Source organism: Protopterus annectens, chromosome 3.part0 (genome assembly GCF_019279795.1).
Source record: "Protopterus annectens isolate FY-2018-M chromosome 3.part0, PAN1.0, whole genome shotgun sequence".
In the NCBI taxonomy this organism is placed as follows: Eukaryota; Metazoa; Chordata; order Ceratodontiformes; family Protopteridae; genus Protopterus; species Protopterus annectens.
The window spans coordinates 1,746,554,950-1,746,573,553 of NC_056731.1; the positions used below are offsets into that span (position 1 = coordinate 1,746,554,950).

Genomic DNA, 18,604 nt, shown 5'->3' on the forward strand with positions numbered 1-18,604 from the left:
CTCAAGCTAAATGCCAAAAAATGCATAGTCATTCCCATTTGGGAAAAACAAAACACCCACAAATTACCACATAGGTGGCAGCCCCCTTAATACAGAAGAGGTAATAAGAAATCTGGGGACCCAGGTAGATAGTAATCTCTCCTTTGGCAATCATATTGCCAAAGTAGTTAGGAAATCCTTCTATGTGGCCCATCTAATTACTAAAGGGTTCGCATGTAGAAATAAAGAGGTTATAGTGCCCCTCTACTCGTCACTCATTAGACCCATCATAGAGTACAATGCCCCATTTGGGATGTACCTCACAAGACACTTCCAACAGCTGGAAAGACCACAAAAGTACCTCACCAAGAGGATTACTGGCCTCAAACATATGTCCTATGCAACCCGACTGAAAAAACTCCGGCTGTACTCAGTGGCATATCGCTTACTCAGAGGTGATCTCTGCCTGACTTACAAAGCCATGTCCAACTCAGAATTGATGGACATGCTCCACCTAAAGAAATCCAAGTCACTGTGAGCCACACACTCTAGTGAGCTAAACCTCACCACAACAATAAATAGAACATGCGGGAGGGATAGATTCCTGTCTCAGAGACTCCCAATGCTTTGGAATAAAATTCCAAACTACATTAGGCAGAGCCCCTCACTAACACTCTTCAAGAGGAACTTGACGAGTGGATGGGTAACAGAAAATACACCTCTGGGATCACTTAATTGGCTCTGCTTGACAGAGGATCATTTAATCAGTGGGGCAGCGAAAGCCGACACACTCTGTCTAGGCTTATAAATGCCCTTGGGCAGATAGCCTAGTACCTACCTATGAACCTATGGTGGCCAGCTCATAGTTCAGCAAGAGAGCCAGTCGCAAGATCACATACAAGAGTGACCAACCTACAAATCAGGTAGATTTCCTCCTAGTTTGGAAAAGGTATTGGGGTAGAACCGGCAATTGCAAAGTTATCTCAAGTGAAACAGTCAGCCCACAGCATAAACATTTGATTGTCACAACTGACTACAAGCAGTGGTAAGAAGAGACTTTAAGGTCAACCGATACTAGGCTGAACACCTGGAAGTTGACTGGAATGAAAGCACAATCATTTAAGGAAATACTCAGAACTCTAGCAACCCTGAAAAAAAAAGAAATGGGTGGATTTGAAGAAGAATGATAACATCCCAAAACAGTATGTATGAGGACTATAGAACAGATATAGTGCAAAGCCAGGTATGGAAGTAATGTACATAAGGAAAGATTGTGGTGGAATGCAGAAGTCCAGGAAGTTATCAAAAGAAAAGTGTGCAGAAAAAAGTGGTAAATAGAAAAGATGGAACAGGCTAAAAATGAATATTAGTTTAGTACAAGGTATTAGTGGCACTGTACCAGCTTCTGGAAAATACCTCTGCAGATGGCACAAAGAAACTCTTATCAGATTGCAAGGCAAAGTCAGAAAGGTAAGCAAGGTAGTCATCAGACACCCTTCATAAGGTGTGGTGGCAACAACTTGCTAGCTAGTCTGCAGGGCTACAGAGGCAGATGGAAGGAGTACTTCAAGCAGCTTCTGGATAAAGAAAACCCCACAGCAGCTGTAGTACCCCAGACACAACCAATGATAAAAGAGGAAGAAGAGCACACCATAGAAAAAATAAGAGCAGCGCTAGGAAAAATGAAGTTAGGGAAAGCAATAGCCACAGATGAGGCCACAACAGATTTGATCCAGCTGGTAGGTGAGATAGGGGAGAAATCATTCCAGAGGTTACTTGTAGCAATATGGAGTGAAAGGTGTGCTCCAGATGACTAGTGACTAAGCATTCTAGTACCATTGTAGAAGAACAAAAGGGGAATTCACAACTGCGGTCTGTTTAAAGGCATCAAACTCATGTCACACTGCTTGAAAGTGGACAGGGTGGTTGATAAATGAATATGCAGCGTACTAGAACGTGAGATGAGAGATGAGATGAGCAATTTGGATTCAGATCAGGATGCAGCACCACTGACTTAATGTTTGCAGTGAGACTGATTGATTAGAGATGAGAAAAGAGTCCTATTGGGCATTCCTGTACTTGGAGAAAACATATGACAAGCTCCTAAGAAAGGTGATTTGGACAGCCCTGCAGTGCTTCAAAGTCCCAGAGACATTGGTAGAATTACTGCAGGCTATGAACAAGGACCCAGTGACACAAGTATGAGCAGTGTTCGGACTCATAGAGGGGTTTCCAGCCAGAGCGGATGTGCATCATGGTTCATCTCTGAGTCCATTATTATTCATTCTAATGACGGACTACATTTGCAAAGAGATTGGAGTATTAATATCAACGAAGGTGCTGTATGCAGAGGATGCTGCATTACAAACATTCTCTGAACAAGAACTCCAGCAAATGATATAGGAAATTAATGCAAAATTGAAGACTTGCAGAATGAAACAGATAGTTGTCATGGCAATAAATGGTAAATCAGAAGTTGAAAACTGAGATAGAAGGGAAGTAGCAGAACAGATTAACAGCTGTAAGTATCTGGGAAGGGTGGTTGAAGAGGGTGGAAGTCTGAATGAGGAGGTCAAAGTTAAAATCGGAGGGGCTGCAGCCAACTGGTACAGTGTGTCAATGGATAGTGTAACAAAAGAATGCCAACGAAGCTGAAAAGTATCAGTTATGCAACCAGTGCTACTGCATGGTGCAGAAACCTGGGCAGTGAAGGCAGAACAGTTGAGGTGGCCAGAGGTGAAGAGCAGACAAAGAAATGAGGACATTAGAGCAGAAGGCCAAGTAGCTGCAGTTGCAGAGAAAGTCAGAAAGAATAGATTATGGTGGTTTGGGCACATGCAGAAAAGCAGAAGACAATCTGGTAAAGATTTGGGACAGATGAACAGAATGCAAGTAGAGTGAGGGTATCCAGCAAACAGATGGATAGATGGGTTGTGTGTTAGAGAACCTAGGAGAGTTTCATTGAATCGAGAGAAATGGTAACAACCGACACAATGTCCCAACCTCATGTAAAAGATAAGAAAAATAGATTAGTGATGATGATCGTGATGATTGTGGCTTAGGTCTCCCAGTTTTTTCTCTCTCCTTTTTCCAGTTCTTCGTAATAAGTCAAGTACTTGAAATTACTATAACTCCTGTTAGTCTAGTCTAAGACCGAAGAGAACGTGGTGGTGATTATTATGACTGCCTGTATAGTGGAATTGCTCGGTGTCTGCTGTAATTGTTCCTGTGCTGATGCTGTGGGTAATGCTGTTAGGAGAACTTTCTTTCCCTTTGGGTGGGGTTACTAAAATCTGCCTAGAGATGTTCAGCAGAGAAAACTGTCATTGTCCACATTTGAAAGTCTTTATGAAACCCTCTGCCACTTCAACATCATGCTGCTGTGCTAAATGAGGAGAGTATCCAAGCATAAGATGGTACAAGTTTAATGCCATCGGTATAAAATAATCATTTTTGTGTATTACTCCATACTGTCTCTTGAGGGTCAGGTCTCAAATGTTTGTCCAGGTTTGGAAGTCCTTTATAAAGAACCATTGCTTTCTATTTGTAGTTGTGGAGATCAACGTGTTAGCTCTGCTAGGTCCTTCCCCAGAAATAGCTACACTTTGGGGACTTCGTGCTCTGCCCTAAAACAGATCCAGGTCATACTCCTCATAAGGGCCCTAGAAACTCTTCTTATGTCAAACCCTGGTAAAGGGAGTCGGAGAGTTCTTTTTTTCCATCTTTTCATCACTCCATAGGACATTGGATGCTTTCTCAGACCCCTTGGCCTTAGAAAATCTGAAAAAAACTTGCTTGGGAGATGAAATTTTGAATAATGTATATCCAGGGGATTATGTCCATACTTCTGTAAGGCACCTACATTATGTCACTAGACAGGAAAGGTATCTTTTGATACATTAGTGTCTGTGTCTGCATGGCAAACATTTTGTTTGCTGTGGGATGAGCCACTTTCTGTACAAAGTGCTGCCATTTGGTATCTGCTACCACCCAAAGGCTGCTAAACACTGAGGAGGAGGCCTTGCAGGTGAAGTACATCCATGTATTCCTTACTTGGGGCTGACTGGCAGGAGTGGCCTTAGGCCAATTGGACCTACTTGGCCCAGCAGGGCCCAGCTCTGTCAGGGGGCCACAAACTAGTTTATAAAAAGTTCATTACACTTTATATGACCCATACATTAACCTGAGAGACACTACAACAGTGCACAATGCATTTTCCTGTTGATAGTAAGCTTCCTTAGTATTTAAGCCTTTTTACTACAGCAGGCATTTCTCATTACTGGCTAATCTACTATTAGTAACTGCAGCATTACACCTTGTATATGGCTCACAGTGTTAGCTGCTCTTGCACCCATAGGAGTCAACTGTTTGTTGCGGGAGTCCTCAGCAGTTCTTTCAAAACAACTGTTCAAATTAACCATTTGGTTTTGTGTACTGCTTCAGTTTCTGTCTCCTAAGATAATAAGATCAGACTTAATTTGAAGAGGTACTATGTTTTCTTTTGCATCTGTTATTGACTTGGGCCTTATGGTTTGTTGCTACTGATTACAGTTATAAGCTGTAACTGGAAAAGTAAATTTCAGAAAGAATGAAAGCAAACACTAGTAAGCACCAACAAAACAGCAAACAGGTACTGTGATTTGACCTAACTTCTGATCACTAAGACTTGTGACTAAATATGGTCATTTCAGAAGTGTTGCAGAGACATGCTTGCTACTATAGCAGACAAAATCAAATAATCCTAGAGAAGTGAAACATGAGGTGTGTGATAATCCCAGAGAGATGAGGTGTGCATGCTCAATACCATTTCTAAGGCGAGACCTGAGATTATTACTGTTATTATTGCTGAGCATGCTTAGGGAGTCCAGGAAGTTTGTTGTTGTTTAGTGGCAACACAGTGGCTGTATCATGGTATGAGAATTAGCTGGGTAGGTAACTCCAACCATTCAGAGGAAGTGCAGGAGATGATTCAAAGCCCATGAAGGCTCCCTGCCCATGTAAAACAGAATTCTTCCCAGACTCTAAAATGAAACCTTGACAGTTGGATGGGAAGTCAGTAATTTACCCGCAGTATGGGCCACCCTCCATATAGGCACCCATGATACCCTGGACTCAAATGGTTTGTTGTCAGCTTATAAAGGCATAAAGCATTAATATGAGATGAGAATGTATAATGGAGAATAGGAATTATTCATGGTCTTTTTTGCCCCACCAGTCTTCCCACAACGGTTAAGCACAGCCCCACTCACTCAGCTGTCCATTACTTTCTGGCTTCCAATGACAATAGACATGGAAGACAAGTGCTGTGCAACTGTGATTAGTCAGAATATTGTACTAGGTAAATGAGACTACTTCTTAGTTGCATGGTCTGCCTGGTGTTGTCTATGCAACCTCCAAAGATGTTGGAGTGTGTACAGTACTTAACTTGCAAAGATCATTTTGATATGTGTTCTTTGTATTTATTTGTTTGATTACCACGATAGAACTCTGATCCGGTAAGACCATTTTCAGGCTCAGCATGGCAGAAATACAACTAAAGAAGCAAACTCGATGTCACTGCAGCAGTGGTAATGTAACAGCAAGCATGCAGAGAGGAATAAGTTAGGGTAATATACAGCTTAAATGAACAGTTATACATAGATGTGGTATAAGAATTCAGTCAGTTAAATAGGTAAGCAGAATATCTGTACAGTGTTATAGCAATGTTTCTATGGAGAAACTTGTATGCAAAGTACAAAGTATTTACAATGTATCACAAAATACCATCATACTGGGAGACTTCAACTACCCAAACATAGATTGGGTACATTATTCTAGCCCTAATACCCTAGCCCAAAGGTTCCTGGAATTCATAAATTCAAATGCACTGGAACAACTAGTCACCTCTCCACTAGGGGAGATAATATACTAGACCTGATCATCACAAACATGGGGACAAAATGCTCACACCGAAGTATACCTCACTAGTGAGATCTGACCACAAACTAATCACCCTGGATATACATATCCCACCTCCACCCCAGCACAAAAGACCACAGTGAAAAACTTCTCAAAAGCAGACTTCACTCTTCTTAAGACTGAGATGGTATCCTTTAAGCCCACTGTGCCAGTGGATACCACATCCCACAATGCCGAATCCTTCACATATGCTTTCTATGGACATCTCCAAGAATGCATGGATCATGCAATCCCAAACAAATCCAAGTCCCTCTCCACCAAATGTAAGCATCCTGTCTGGTGGACCTCAGCCCTAAACAAACTGTATAACAAAAGAAGGAAGCTACTGCATCGGCGAAATCCAAATCCCAAAAGAGACAGACATCTCGAACATTAGCAACTCAAAACGTTCTCTCAAAAAAAAAAAAAAAAAAAAAGAAAGAGAAAAAGAGCTAAGGACACTAAAGATAACAAAGATAACTCTTCTTCTATGTAGAAACCTGGGAAAAAACCCTCAGATATGCTAGCTCAGAGTTGGTTCACAACAACAAAAATACACTGTACCCACAGATATTGCTAACATTCTGGCTGACAGGTTCAGTGCAAATTTCTCCCTCTTATCCCAACTGAATGTAAAAACAAAGCAAAAACACAGCATCAATGGGACCTGACAGTATCCCAGGGTGCGTGTTACGTGAACTCTAAACCCACACATAAAAATGCTATATGTACCTGAACACTGGTGTACAGCAACAGTGGTCTCTACAAACCCTGGAAACTATAGCCTGGTCTGCAAAGCTATGGAAAGAATCATTAGACACTTGACCCCACCCAGGGTAGATCCTGCCTTTTAAACCTGGTTGACTTTTTCAAAACAGTCACTAGAGCCATTGATGAGGGCAAAGCAGTCCATACAGTACCTGGACTTGGCTCCACTCAGGCATCATAGATAAGCTAAACAGCTTAAAAGTAAACCCTTATGTCACTAGATGGGTTGCAAACTGGCTAAGGACAGAACGCTGGAGCAATGTCAAGTCACAAGTGGGCTGTGGCTGACAAAGTTCACAGATGACTGCAAACTTATAGTCATCCTTTGAAAAAAAACAAGTACCCACAAATTATCACATAGACAGTAACCCATAGACAGCGACCTCTCATTTGACACCACGTTGCCAAAGTGGTTAGAAAAACATTCTACCTTGCACATCTCATTATGCAGGGATTCACATCTAGATCCAAGGATGTCATTGTACCCCTATATTCCTCCCTCATCAGACCCATGATTGAGTACAATGCCCCAGCATTTGCAACAGCTGGAGAGAAAAGGATCAAGGGTCACTTATTCTGCCAGACTAAAGAAACTTCAGCTCTATTCAGTAAAATCCAAATCCATCAGGACCACGATCAAGAGAAATCTTGATGAGTGGATGGGGGTCACATCTGTGTCACTGCTAGTTTCATTCACTATGGCTAGGTACTATACTATGAAACTATGAAAACAATGTGTACCAGTGTTGGGCATGGAATTTGAAGGACAGTAATGCATGAATCAAATGAGGGAAAGAAATGAAAAAGAAATGAAAGGAGGGAGACAGAAAAGAGAATTAAAAAAAAAAAAAGGCAGCAGCAGCAAGGAGGAGAGAAAGGAAAAGTGAGCATCTGTCTCCTATCCCAGTTCAGGAGCTGTGGGCAGTAGTATAGGAGTTTGCGGACACATTTACTGATAAGCCAGGTAGACGCAAGGATTCAGTGGCCCAAAAAAATAATGTGTCTGAACTAATTAAACAGACTGCAAAAGAGGAACTACAGGAGATATTGGATCTCAGGGTAATCAAGAAGTTCAGTGGTTTACTTCTGTTTTAACATGTCATGTCAAAAAATAAGCTAATAAAAAAACATACTGTTTTATTTTATACACACTAATAGCACATACTCCTGATATCCTAATCAGAAATAGTCTTAAGTGCAGGAAGCCAGTAAGAGAGGGGGGAGGGTTGTGTTGATACATGAGGTGGTCAGTTGAAAGACCTCGCCAAAATTTGTCCATATTGATGCCTGCAGTTACTAAGACCATCCTTGCTGGCTGGCTGACTTCTAATTAACCCTGTTTAGAGTCTCCCTGGTTATGCTTTTCACTGAGGACATCCATACTTGCAAATGCTTAGAATCTTCCTAAGCTGACAGAAATCCTTTGAGTTCATCCCAGAGGATTGCCTTTATCTGGGCAGACGAACGCTTCTCATTGTTTTTTCTTACAAGTTTGTAACCTTGAAAGCGTGGATGAGTGTATATTGGAGGTTTCAAACTTGCACTGTCTTTTGTTTGGCCTCAATGTTCGTTTTCCATTCACAGGCCTGAAGATGCAAGTGTTGCCCTCTTCACTGAGGTTGTAGTATCTGCGTTGCCACAAATGCCACATTGACCTCTATCCCACTCTTGTTACCAATCTTTAAAATGGTGGACTTTTGTCACAGTTCTCATTTTAGGTATACTCTTCCTGCAGCAGAACGTGATACAGGTCCTATTGATCTTTCCAGCTGGCTGCAAAGCATATTCTGAGCTTCTTACTCATGTAGGAAGGTAATTCTAGGTGAGGGGACTCCACATAAACCAGCTGGAGCTATGAACAGTAGTATTATTTATTTTACTTTATTTTTTGCTTGCGGCTTTTCCTGCTCCAGCATATAGTTTCCCGCTCCCATTAACAGAAAAAAAACAATGCTAAAACACCCTCTTTAAACATATCAATACATGAGAACATATGTTTGAATGACAGCAACTTATAGATGCATAGGTTGTACAGATGTGACTATGCTCACATCTTATTACCCGGGTGGCTTTCACTGTAAGGTCAGAGCCTAAAGGGTAATTCTGTTGTCATCTTGTGATGCTTTCTGCAGCCACCCCAGCATCATGGCTAGTCTTTTCCTAGGAACTTACAGCTTTCTGTTTGTATCTGGGTCTCTTTTTGTCTCAGGATTAAAGCCTTATCACTTGTAGGACTCCTTTGGCTGTCTTATTTCAGAGCCTCACCCTCGTCACTTGATACAGAGGTAATTCGATCCCCAAACTTGAGTGCTTGCCTGCTGTGATAATGCTTTGTTTTTCTGTTGTTCATCTGGTGTCCAAGAAATGCCCTGGTATTTTCTGTTTCTGCATGAGGCCCAAAAACTTTGTTATACCAAATCTTCAGACTGGTTTACAGTGGGTGCCAGTAGAGGCATCCCATGGGAGCCTTCTTTATTTTGTTTTCCTCTGACCGTCTTTACCACTGATGTCAACTCCTTATCAGACTCAGTTCCATGGTGTCCTGTACGATTGACAGACCAGTTTATCTGCCCTGAAAGTATGCTGTTTCTCTAAGTAACAAGGTATAAAAGTCCTTAGAAAAATTCTGGTATGCATGTATTAACATACTGTGTATAATACCATGTATTAATTGAGTATTACTTAGCAGACACACTTTTGCTATATATGAATTGATTGATAGATTACTTGTTTGGATTGGGATGAGCCAGGATGGAGCTCACATATTGGATAAATTTGGTCTTTCCTGGTCCAGTGTTCATAAGGATCAATTGCATATATCCCATGTGCCTCTGATACAAGAGGTGTGGGAGGTCGCTTATTGGAAGTTCTAGCTTTGCTGGAGTTTTCATTTTGTTTTTACTGATAGGTCCAATGTACTTGGAACATTGGCAGCATGCAGGAGCTTAGTGTGTGTAAAGATAAACAAGTTCTGATGTATTTCATCTGAGATGATGACAATTCTGATGTCCCCCACTTCTCCATATTCTACATCATCTTGCGTATGTTTCACTTCAGATTGCTTCTAGTTTCAGTGTAGAAGTCTGTCTGTCTTCTCAGTGTAGTATTGCTGCTTCTGGATTTTTTTATGCTTGCTCAGCATTTCATGTTCTATCAAGGCAGTCTTTATTATTTGTTTAACCACCTTTCAGGCCTGGTATTTCTAGAGAAACAGACTGATATCTTGATAATTCTGTCCATTTCTTTGCTGTAAAGGTCCTCCATAGCCTTGTTTGGTTTGCTAGACTCATTAACTTTCTCCATTATATAATTTTAGTATCTTCAGGCTGCAGTGTTTTTAATTAGAAAGTAAATAGTGAAGGAATGGGAGAGAGTTCAGAGAAAATGTATCTCCTTATGATGGATTCCAAGCCATGCCCCTCTGGGATGTACATTTTGCTTATAATCTCCAGTATGGATTGGGGATGGATGGATGCATCTGTCTTCAAGTTGGCCACACCTAGAGGGGGAGAGGTGGTAATAGGAGGTCACAAGTCTTTGCACACCCATCCCTTGAAACCTTATGGGCATTAACAAGAGAATGGTATAATGCAGCTGAAATGCCTTGATGGCTGTCTCGATGAGGGTCTGTGGTTAGAGAATCAGTAAGTGGGTCATGTCAGTATGTAGTTAGCCAGATGGGTAGCAGGTCCAGAAATAAATTCAGAGTAAAATGACCAAGACACATCCTTATTGCCCCTCATTGCAGATGAGAGCAGTGTTAGGTTCTCATGCTGCTGGCACTATCTGTATAGCGAAGCACTTGCTCCTACAGTACTTATCACCTCGATACAGCACTCTTGTTATAGAAAGTACCCCAAAAAAAGCAAACCCCATTTCTCGGTCACCCACATCCCCCAGAACCTTTTCTTAAGTTTTTCTGTCTATTCCTTCTAGCATGTCGAGGGATCAGTTGCTAATGTCCTCTCCTGCTCAGCTGGTGAACCTGGGAATATTGAGGCAATGTTACAATTGCCTCATGTACACAGACAACCCTCTCCTCCTCCCACAAACACAAATACATGCGAGAGATGCAACTATACTGCCAAACTGGAGGCTGAGCTCTCTCAACATAGGACTACCAGACAGGAGGCTCTGATCAAAATCTACCAAAACAGCAGAGACCACCAAAGCAGACACCCAAACTACCACCTCAGAACACAACACCTGCAACACATAGACCACACAGTCAGAGTGTCAAACAGTCACAGCCCTTAAGGCCAAACACATAACAGGACACACATCATTGGTGACTCCCATAGATCACACACTGATCGCCCCCACTCAGTAAGACTGAGTAAGAAGGTCCAATAAAGCTGCTGGCCGGGTGCTAGAATCCGCCACGCATGCACTCAGGTCTCTCAACAGCAGGTACAAGTCGCGACTCAATCATTGTCCACGCTGGTGTTAACGACCGAGGCGTACCTCCTTGGACTACATGAAAAGAGACATAGAGGAGCTCTCTGATTATGGTCCAAAAGCAGTAACCCTGACCTTGAGCAGTATCCTACCTTCACCAAGAATGATGCCACAATACAGAGATAAGATGATCAGCTTTAACAATTGGCTTAAACTCTGGTGTCATTCAAAGGGGATCCAATGTCTGTCTGCCTGGGATGACATGCTGGACAAAGCACGCTGTTTTGCGGCTTGGGATGACATGCTGGACAAGCCAGCCTGTTTTGCGGGGGACGGCTTACTTGTCACCTGGGGGCACTTGTCACCCTGGGATTCCTTTTAGCAAGAAAGTGGCGCCCATAGTGCCTTTTTAGGCAAGGCTCAAATTCTAAACCTACCACCCTAGAACAAAACAAAGAAAACAAACTAAGGGTAATGCTGCTCAATGCCAGAAGTCTCAACCTCAAGATGCCTTTTGAGGCCCTTCTCAGTATGGAGAACATCGATGTCTGTGCTGTGACAGAAACCTGGTTCAAGGCTCCAGAGAGCACCCCAGCACTATCAGGTTTTACCTCATATCATGCGTTCGCCCCAAAACCGGACAATACCAAGAAAGGAGGAGGTATCCATATTCATCAAGGACACCCACACCTCAAGATTGGTGGCATCGCCCACATGCATCCCCAGGTGCAATTAACCATAGGCAAGACTGCTCTGCAATTTGTAGCATGTTACAGGCCACCCTCGCAAACTCAGGAACTCATTATGGCCTTCCTGAAAACACTGGAGGGGATAAATGTATCTCCGAACACCATCATACTAGGTGACTTACCCTAATATAGACTGGGAACACTACTCAAGCCCAAACACTCTAGCCCAAAAGTTCCTGGAATTCATAAACTCAAATGCCATGGAACAACTAGTCACCATCCCCACAAGAGGAGAAAACAGATCTCATCATCACGAACATGGGAGCACAATGTTCAACGCCAGTAACGCCGGAACCCCTCACTGGTGAGATCTGATCACAAACTAATCTCGCTGGAGGTCCTCATCCCGCCCCCGAAAAATGAAAAAGACCACAGTAAAGAACTTCTCGAAGAGCTCACACTTCTAAAGACTAGTGTGGTCTCCTTTAAGGCCCCTGAGCCGGCGGTTAACATTACTCAAACTGCTGAATCACTTACAAATGCCTTCTACCAGCACCTGCAGGGCTGCATGGATCAGGCAATCCCAAGCAAAACAAAGACTCTTTGTACCAAAGGCAAGCGTCCAGTCTGGTGGACCCTAGCCATAAACAAACTGTACAACAAAAGGAGAAAGCTACTACAAGATAGAGCAAAATCCTTAAAAGGTAAGACACCGCTGATCACTATAAGTAAAAAGCTCTCATAAAATCATCCAAAGCTAATTTTGAGAAAAAAATAGCTAAGGACTCTAAAGACAACCATAAGGCATTCTTTAGCTATGTCAGAAACCTAGGAGGAAACTGCCTGAATGCTCAGAATTAGTTCAAAATGATGTGAAGATTACTGATCCTACAGACATTGCCAACATACTGGCTGAAAGGTTCAGTGTAAACTTCTCCCCCCCTCCCCCCTTAAAGGAGAGATATCTATACCAAATGATTGTAGCCCCCAAACATCTCTAACGCCAGGTGAGAACTGCTCTCTCCAAGGCAAAGAACACAGCATCCATGGGACCTGATGGTGTCCCCGGCTGTGTGCTCCATGAACTCAACGAGGAATTAAACCCACAGTTAGGACAGCTGTTTAATCTTAGTCTCACCTCCGGATCATTGCCAGGAGTGGCGCACAGCGACGTGGTCCCACTCCACAAAGGCGGTGCCTCCACCGACCCTGGAAATTACCCCATTAGCTTGACAAGCCTTATCTGCAAAGCCATGGAGAGGATCGTAATGGATCTCATAAATAAGGACATAGGGAGCTTGCAGACTTTGGATCCAACCCAGTTTGGCTTTGTCAAAGGCAGATCATGCCTTCTAAACTTGGTTGACTTTTTTGAAACAGTCACCAAGGCCATTGACGAGGGAAAGGCAGTCCATACAGCCTACCTAGACCTGGCGAAGGCTTTTGATACAATACCTCACTCGGGTATCATTGAAAAACTCATCAACTTAAATGTAAACCCATACATTACAAGATGGGTTGCAAACTGGCTGAGTGACAGAACCCACAGGGTCAGAGTTGCTGGTGCCATGTCAGACTCAAAGCCTGTCACAAGTGGTGTCCCACAGGGCTCAGTCCTGGGCCCACTCTTGTTTGGCATCTACTTTTCTGAAGTACAAGCAAACACAGGAGGGTTATGGCTGACAAAGTTTGCAGATGACTGCAAACTGGGCGCCGTAGTTGACACATCCGACACAGATATCCTTCAGAAGGGGCTCACAGAAGCGGATAACTGGTGCCAGAGCCATGGCCTAAAGTTAAATGCCAAGAAATGCATAGTCATACCCTTCGGGAAAAATAAGGTTACCCTAGCTACCATATAGGTGGCAATCCCCTGAACACAGAAGAAGTTATTAGGGACCTGGGAACCCAGGTTGACAGTAGCCTTTCATTCGACACTCATATTGCTAAAGTAGTTAGGAAGACCTTCTACATTGCCCACCTTATTATGAAGGGATTCACATCTAGATCAAGGGAAGTCATAGTCTCCCTATACTCATCACTCATCAGACCAATGATCGAGTACAATGCCCCACTCGGAATGTATCTGACCCGACACTTGCAGCAGCTGGAGAGGCCACAAAAGTTCCTCATCAAAAGGATAAAGGGTCTCAAAAATCTGTCTTATGCTGCCCGACTGAAAGAACTCCAGTTATATTCAGTTGCTTACCGCTTGCTCAGTGGTGACCTATACCTGACATACAAGGCCATGTCAAACCCAGATTTGATGAACATGCTTCATCTCAAAAAATCTAGATCCCTCAGAGCCACAAGGGCGGGAGACTTAAACCTCGACACGGTTATTAATAGGACGTGCTGGAGGGATAGATTCATCACCCAAAGACTCCCTATGCTGTGGAACAAAATCCCGGTTTATGTGAGGCAGAGCACCTCGCTGGCCTTGTTCAAGAGGAATCTTGACCAATGGATGGGAGATCTAGATACACCCAGGGGTTACCTCAGTGTCACTGCTCGACAGAGGCACAGCAAAATAATGGGCATAGTTTCTCCAAACTAAAGGGGTGGCGTAAGCCTAGGGGTGGGCAAACTATGGGCTAGGCTTATAAATGCCCTCGGGCAGATAGCCTAGTATGAACCTATGAACCTATTACTGAAGACCTTCACAATAAAAATAAAGGAAGGTCACCCTTAGCTGGGGTGTCAGCTCTCTTCATTTCATGACCTGACTGCTTATTATGTTCCTTGGTTCCAGTGGACATCTTGGTTTAATTTCTCCAAGTCTTTTGGGTTTCTAATACCATGATGGGAATAGACCCCATTCCTAAGTCAAAGTATGATTAAAGTTCTTGAAATTACTGTTGTTTTAGTCTTTTAACATTGGCCAGAAGTGCTCTTTGCAGCACATGCAATCTGCCCAGAATTAACTACTTCTGCAGTTCATATGGAGTTACATCTGTCATTAACATTTAACTGTAAATTCTTTTTTATGAGATCCATTGCTCCTACTGCTGTTGGAATTGTATGGGTATTTTTCCACATTGCTTCGTTTCTGCCTGAATATCCTGTTTATTATGACTTTGTGTCTCTATGTATGTAAGACACTGTAATCACGGTGTGCAACAATTTCAATGATCAATGCTACTTTGGTCTTCTTTTCTTGGACTACTGTATCTGGTTTAATCGCATCTGTTTTTTGAACTGTTAGTAATGGGTGATCCTATGTGATGTAAACTTCATAATTTTCTATAATGCGTTGCAGCTCATATTTCCAGTGCTTCTTGACTACGTCAGTAGTATAATGTTTGCACAATCCCCAGTGCAACAGTCTTGCTACCTTAATATCCCTTTCAGAATACAGGCCTTCTGCCATTACTGTATCACCCCAGCAGCAAGATGTGTAACTCTTTCTAATTCTGTTTTACAGAACTTACATTTGTCTGTTTCTCCAACATGTTCAATGGACTTTGTAAACCATGTACATAGTCCACTATCTGCCACTATTAACCATTATATAACCCAGCATATACACACACACATAAAATAATACACACACATATACATATGCATAATTTGTTAACTGGGGTACGGTACTGATTCCATTGGACCAGTTTCAGTCTCGGCCCACAATGTGAACATACATCAAGTGGAAAAAATAAAAATAATTTATGCGGTAAAAGAAAACACTAAAAACAAAGGTATAGTTAATATACAGTAGAAAAATGATTTTAGGAGGAAGTCAGCAGAAACCATTATGTACAGTATTTACATCAGCCAGAGCAAAGAGATGTTAGAGTGAAAATGATAGGTAGTGTATGTGTCAGTGATTAGAGTGAGTAGGTTAGGAAGATAGCAAGAATAGTAAACGTTTGACTGATTTCTGCACATTGCAGCTTTGTAGAGGCTGAATTATGGCTCATCAGTAACTAGTTGCATCCATCTCCTGTAATAACCCCATGAACAGCCAACATCATGATAGAGTTTACTAGGCAAGGATATAATGGAAAAAGATTGTCACATGCGTCCTTCTTCAGTAACACACGCACACACATAATATATATATATATATATATATATATATATATATATCAAATAATAAATATATAAATATGTTATATATCACCGAGCCCCCTACTGCATTTCTTTGGCTGTGGGGGAAAAAAGCACCTAACTAGCCATGTCCAAGGGTCAGCTTCTGGTGATTTCTGCTGTCTACCTGGTGAATCTGGGCATACTGGGGCAATGCAGCTATTGTCTCATGTACATAGACAACCCTCTCCTCCCGCCACCCAATACTGCATCCTGCAAGAGATGCACTTACATAGCCAAACTGGAAGCAAAGCTCTCTCCATCCAAGATTGTGCTAGACAATCAAGAGGAGAAGGTTAACACCTGCACTACACCTCAAGCAACACATAGCCCTTCAAAACCCTCACCACCAACACCCACACATAGCAACACTAAACCCACATATGTGGAGGCCCTTAACATTATCCTGCCCAAGTAACAAGGACCTTCAAAGCTGAAACGCAAATAAACACCAATCACAACCAAAGTATCACATAGCTCACAATACCAGTGTGCCACCCAACAACACCCCCTAAGGCAAGACAGTGTACCCAAAACTTTAGTCATAGGTGACTCCATAGTCAGGCACACTGATGTCTCACTCATCAAGCTGAACAAGGACAAAATTACAGTCAGCTGCCTGTCGGGTGCCAGGATCTGCCACCTAAGGCATGCACTCAAGTCACTCCACAACAAGTACAAATATGACTCTGTCATTGTCCATGTTGGAGTGAATGACTTGAGACGTACCTCCCCGGACTACATGAAAAGAGACATGGAACAGCTCTCGGATCATGTGGCCCAGGCAGGTATGACCCGAGCCCTGAGTCGCATCCTCCCTTCGCCCAGAATGATACCACAGTATAAGGACAAAATGATTGACTTCAACAATTGGCTAAGCTTCTGGTGTCATTCAAAGGGGATCCAGTATCTATTTGCCTGGGACGACATGATCGACAAACCACGATACTTTTCCAGAGATGGTCTGCACCTGTCGCCCCTGGGACTCCGGTTACTGGCTAAGGCTCTTGCCACCCCTATAGAGCCTTTTTTAGGCAAGGCAAAAATAACAAAACCACCACCATAACAGGTACAAGAATGCAAAATCTGAAGGTAATGCTACTCATTGCTAGAAGTCTAAACCTCAAAATGCACACTCTCAAGGCACTCCTAAAAATGGAGAATATCGATATATGTGCAGTAACAGACCTGGTTCAAGGCTCCAGACAGCACCCTTGCAATACCAGGCTACAACTCTTAACACACTTTTCGGCCACCAAACCAGGGCCGAAACACTAAAGGTGGAGGAGTGTCCATATTCACACCTCCAAGCTAGTTGCTTAACGCAATGCATCCAAAATTCTCCAGATGCATTTTAACACTAGGTAAGACTGCAATCCAAATTGTAGCTTGCTACAGATCCCCCACCATGCCCCAAGATTCTCAGTACACCTTTCTAAACATACTGGAAAATATTAAGATACAACCAAACACCCTAATACTGGGTGATTTCACAACTACTCTGCCATTAACTGGGAAAACTACTCGTTTACCAACACCTTTGCCCAATGGTTCTTGGAATTTATAAATTCAAACGCGCTGGATCAACTAATCCATAGTCCCACCAGGGGCTCCAATATCGTAGACCTGGTCATTACCAACATGGGAAATCGATGCTCCACAGCAGTGGTCACCCCCTCGTTGGTTAGGTTTGACTATAAGCTAATCACCTTTGACATTACCCCCCCCCCCAGTAAGGAAACATCTGTAAAACACTTCTCCAGGGCCAACTTCATGCTACTCAAGTCAAAAAATGACAAACTTCATGACACCTATGGAGACGGGAACTGAATGTTCGACTGCCGAATCCTACATTAAAGCACTGTACGAGCACATCCACTCGTGTATGAATCGTGCCATCCCAAACAGAACCAAGATGATCTCCTCCAAAAAAAGGAAGCCAATCTGGTGGTCCCCTGTCATAAACAAACTATACAAAAGAAGAAAGAAACAGTTTCAGAAAAGAGGAAAATCCCAGGATGCAAAAACTCCCTTACCAGCCTCAGTAAGAAGCTGAGATCCCTCATAAAATCCCCCAAAGCTAGTTACGAAAATAAAATTGCCAAAGATTTCGAGGACAAGCACAAGGCATTCTATAGCTATGTCAAGCATCTAAATGGCAATGCTCAGATCTGCTCTGAGCTACAACAGAATGGCATTAAATATACTGATCCCAAGGACATTGCCAATATCCTGGCAGATCGATTCAGTGCCAACTTCACCCCCTAAAGGCCCATCTTAATATTGAAAGATTGCCAAATTCCGGTAATCACAGCCACACAGGTGAAAAACTCACTCTCCAAAGCTAAGAATACAGCATCCATGGGACCAGACAACATCCTGGGCTGTGTACTACACGAACTACAAAATGAACTGGCACCTCACCTAAGCGTCATGTTTCATCATAGCCTCACCTCATGCTTCGTGCCCACTGAGTGGCGCACAGCTACAGTTATCCCACTCCACAAGGGGTTATCCTCCTTGGATCCTGGGAACTACTGTCCCATCAGTCTGACAAGCCTGATCTGCAAGGCCATGGAACATATTATCATGGAACTTATAAACAAAAACATTGGCAACCTTCAAACACTGGACCCCACCCAGTTTGGGTTTGTGAAGGGCCGATCGTGTCTCCTGAACCTGATTGACTTCTTTGAATCTCCAGAGCCATGAACGAATGTAAGGTGGTCCATACAGCCTATCTGGAT

At 42.8% G+C, this 18,604-nt stretch overlaps 1 protein-coding gene across 1 annotated transcript in view; it reads left to right on the plus strand.

Annotated features, from left to right (window-relative positions):
- The window catches only part of MRPL53 (mitochondrial ribosomal protein L53), a 240,915-nt gene that overhangs the window by 177,682 nt on the left and 44,629 nt on the right, over positions 1-18,604 (plus strand). The window lies entirely within an intron of this gene.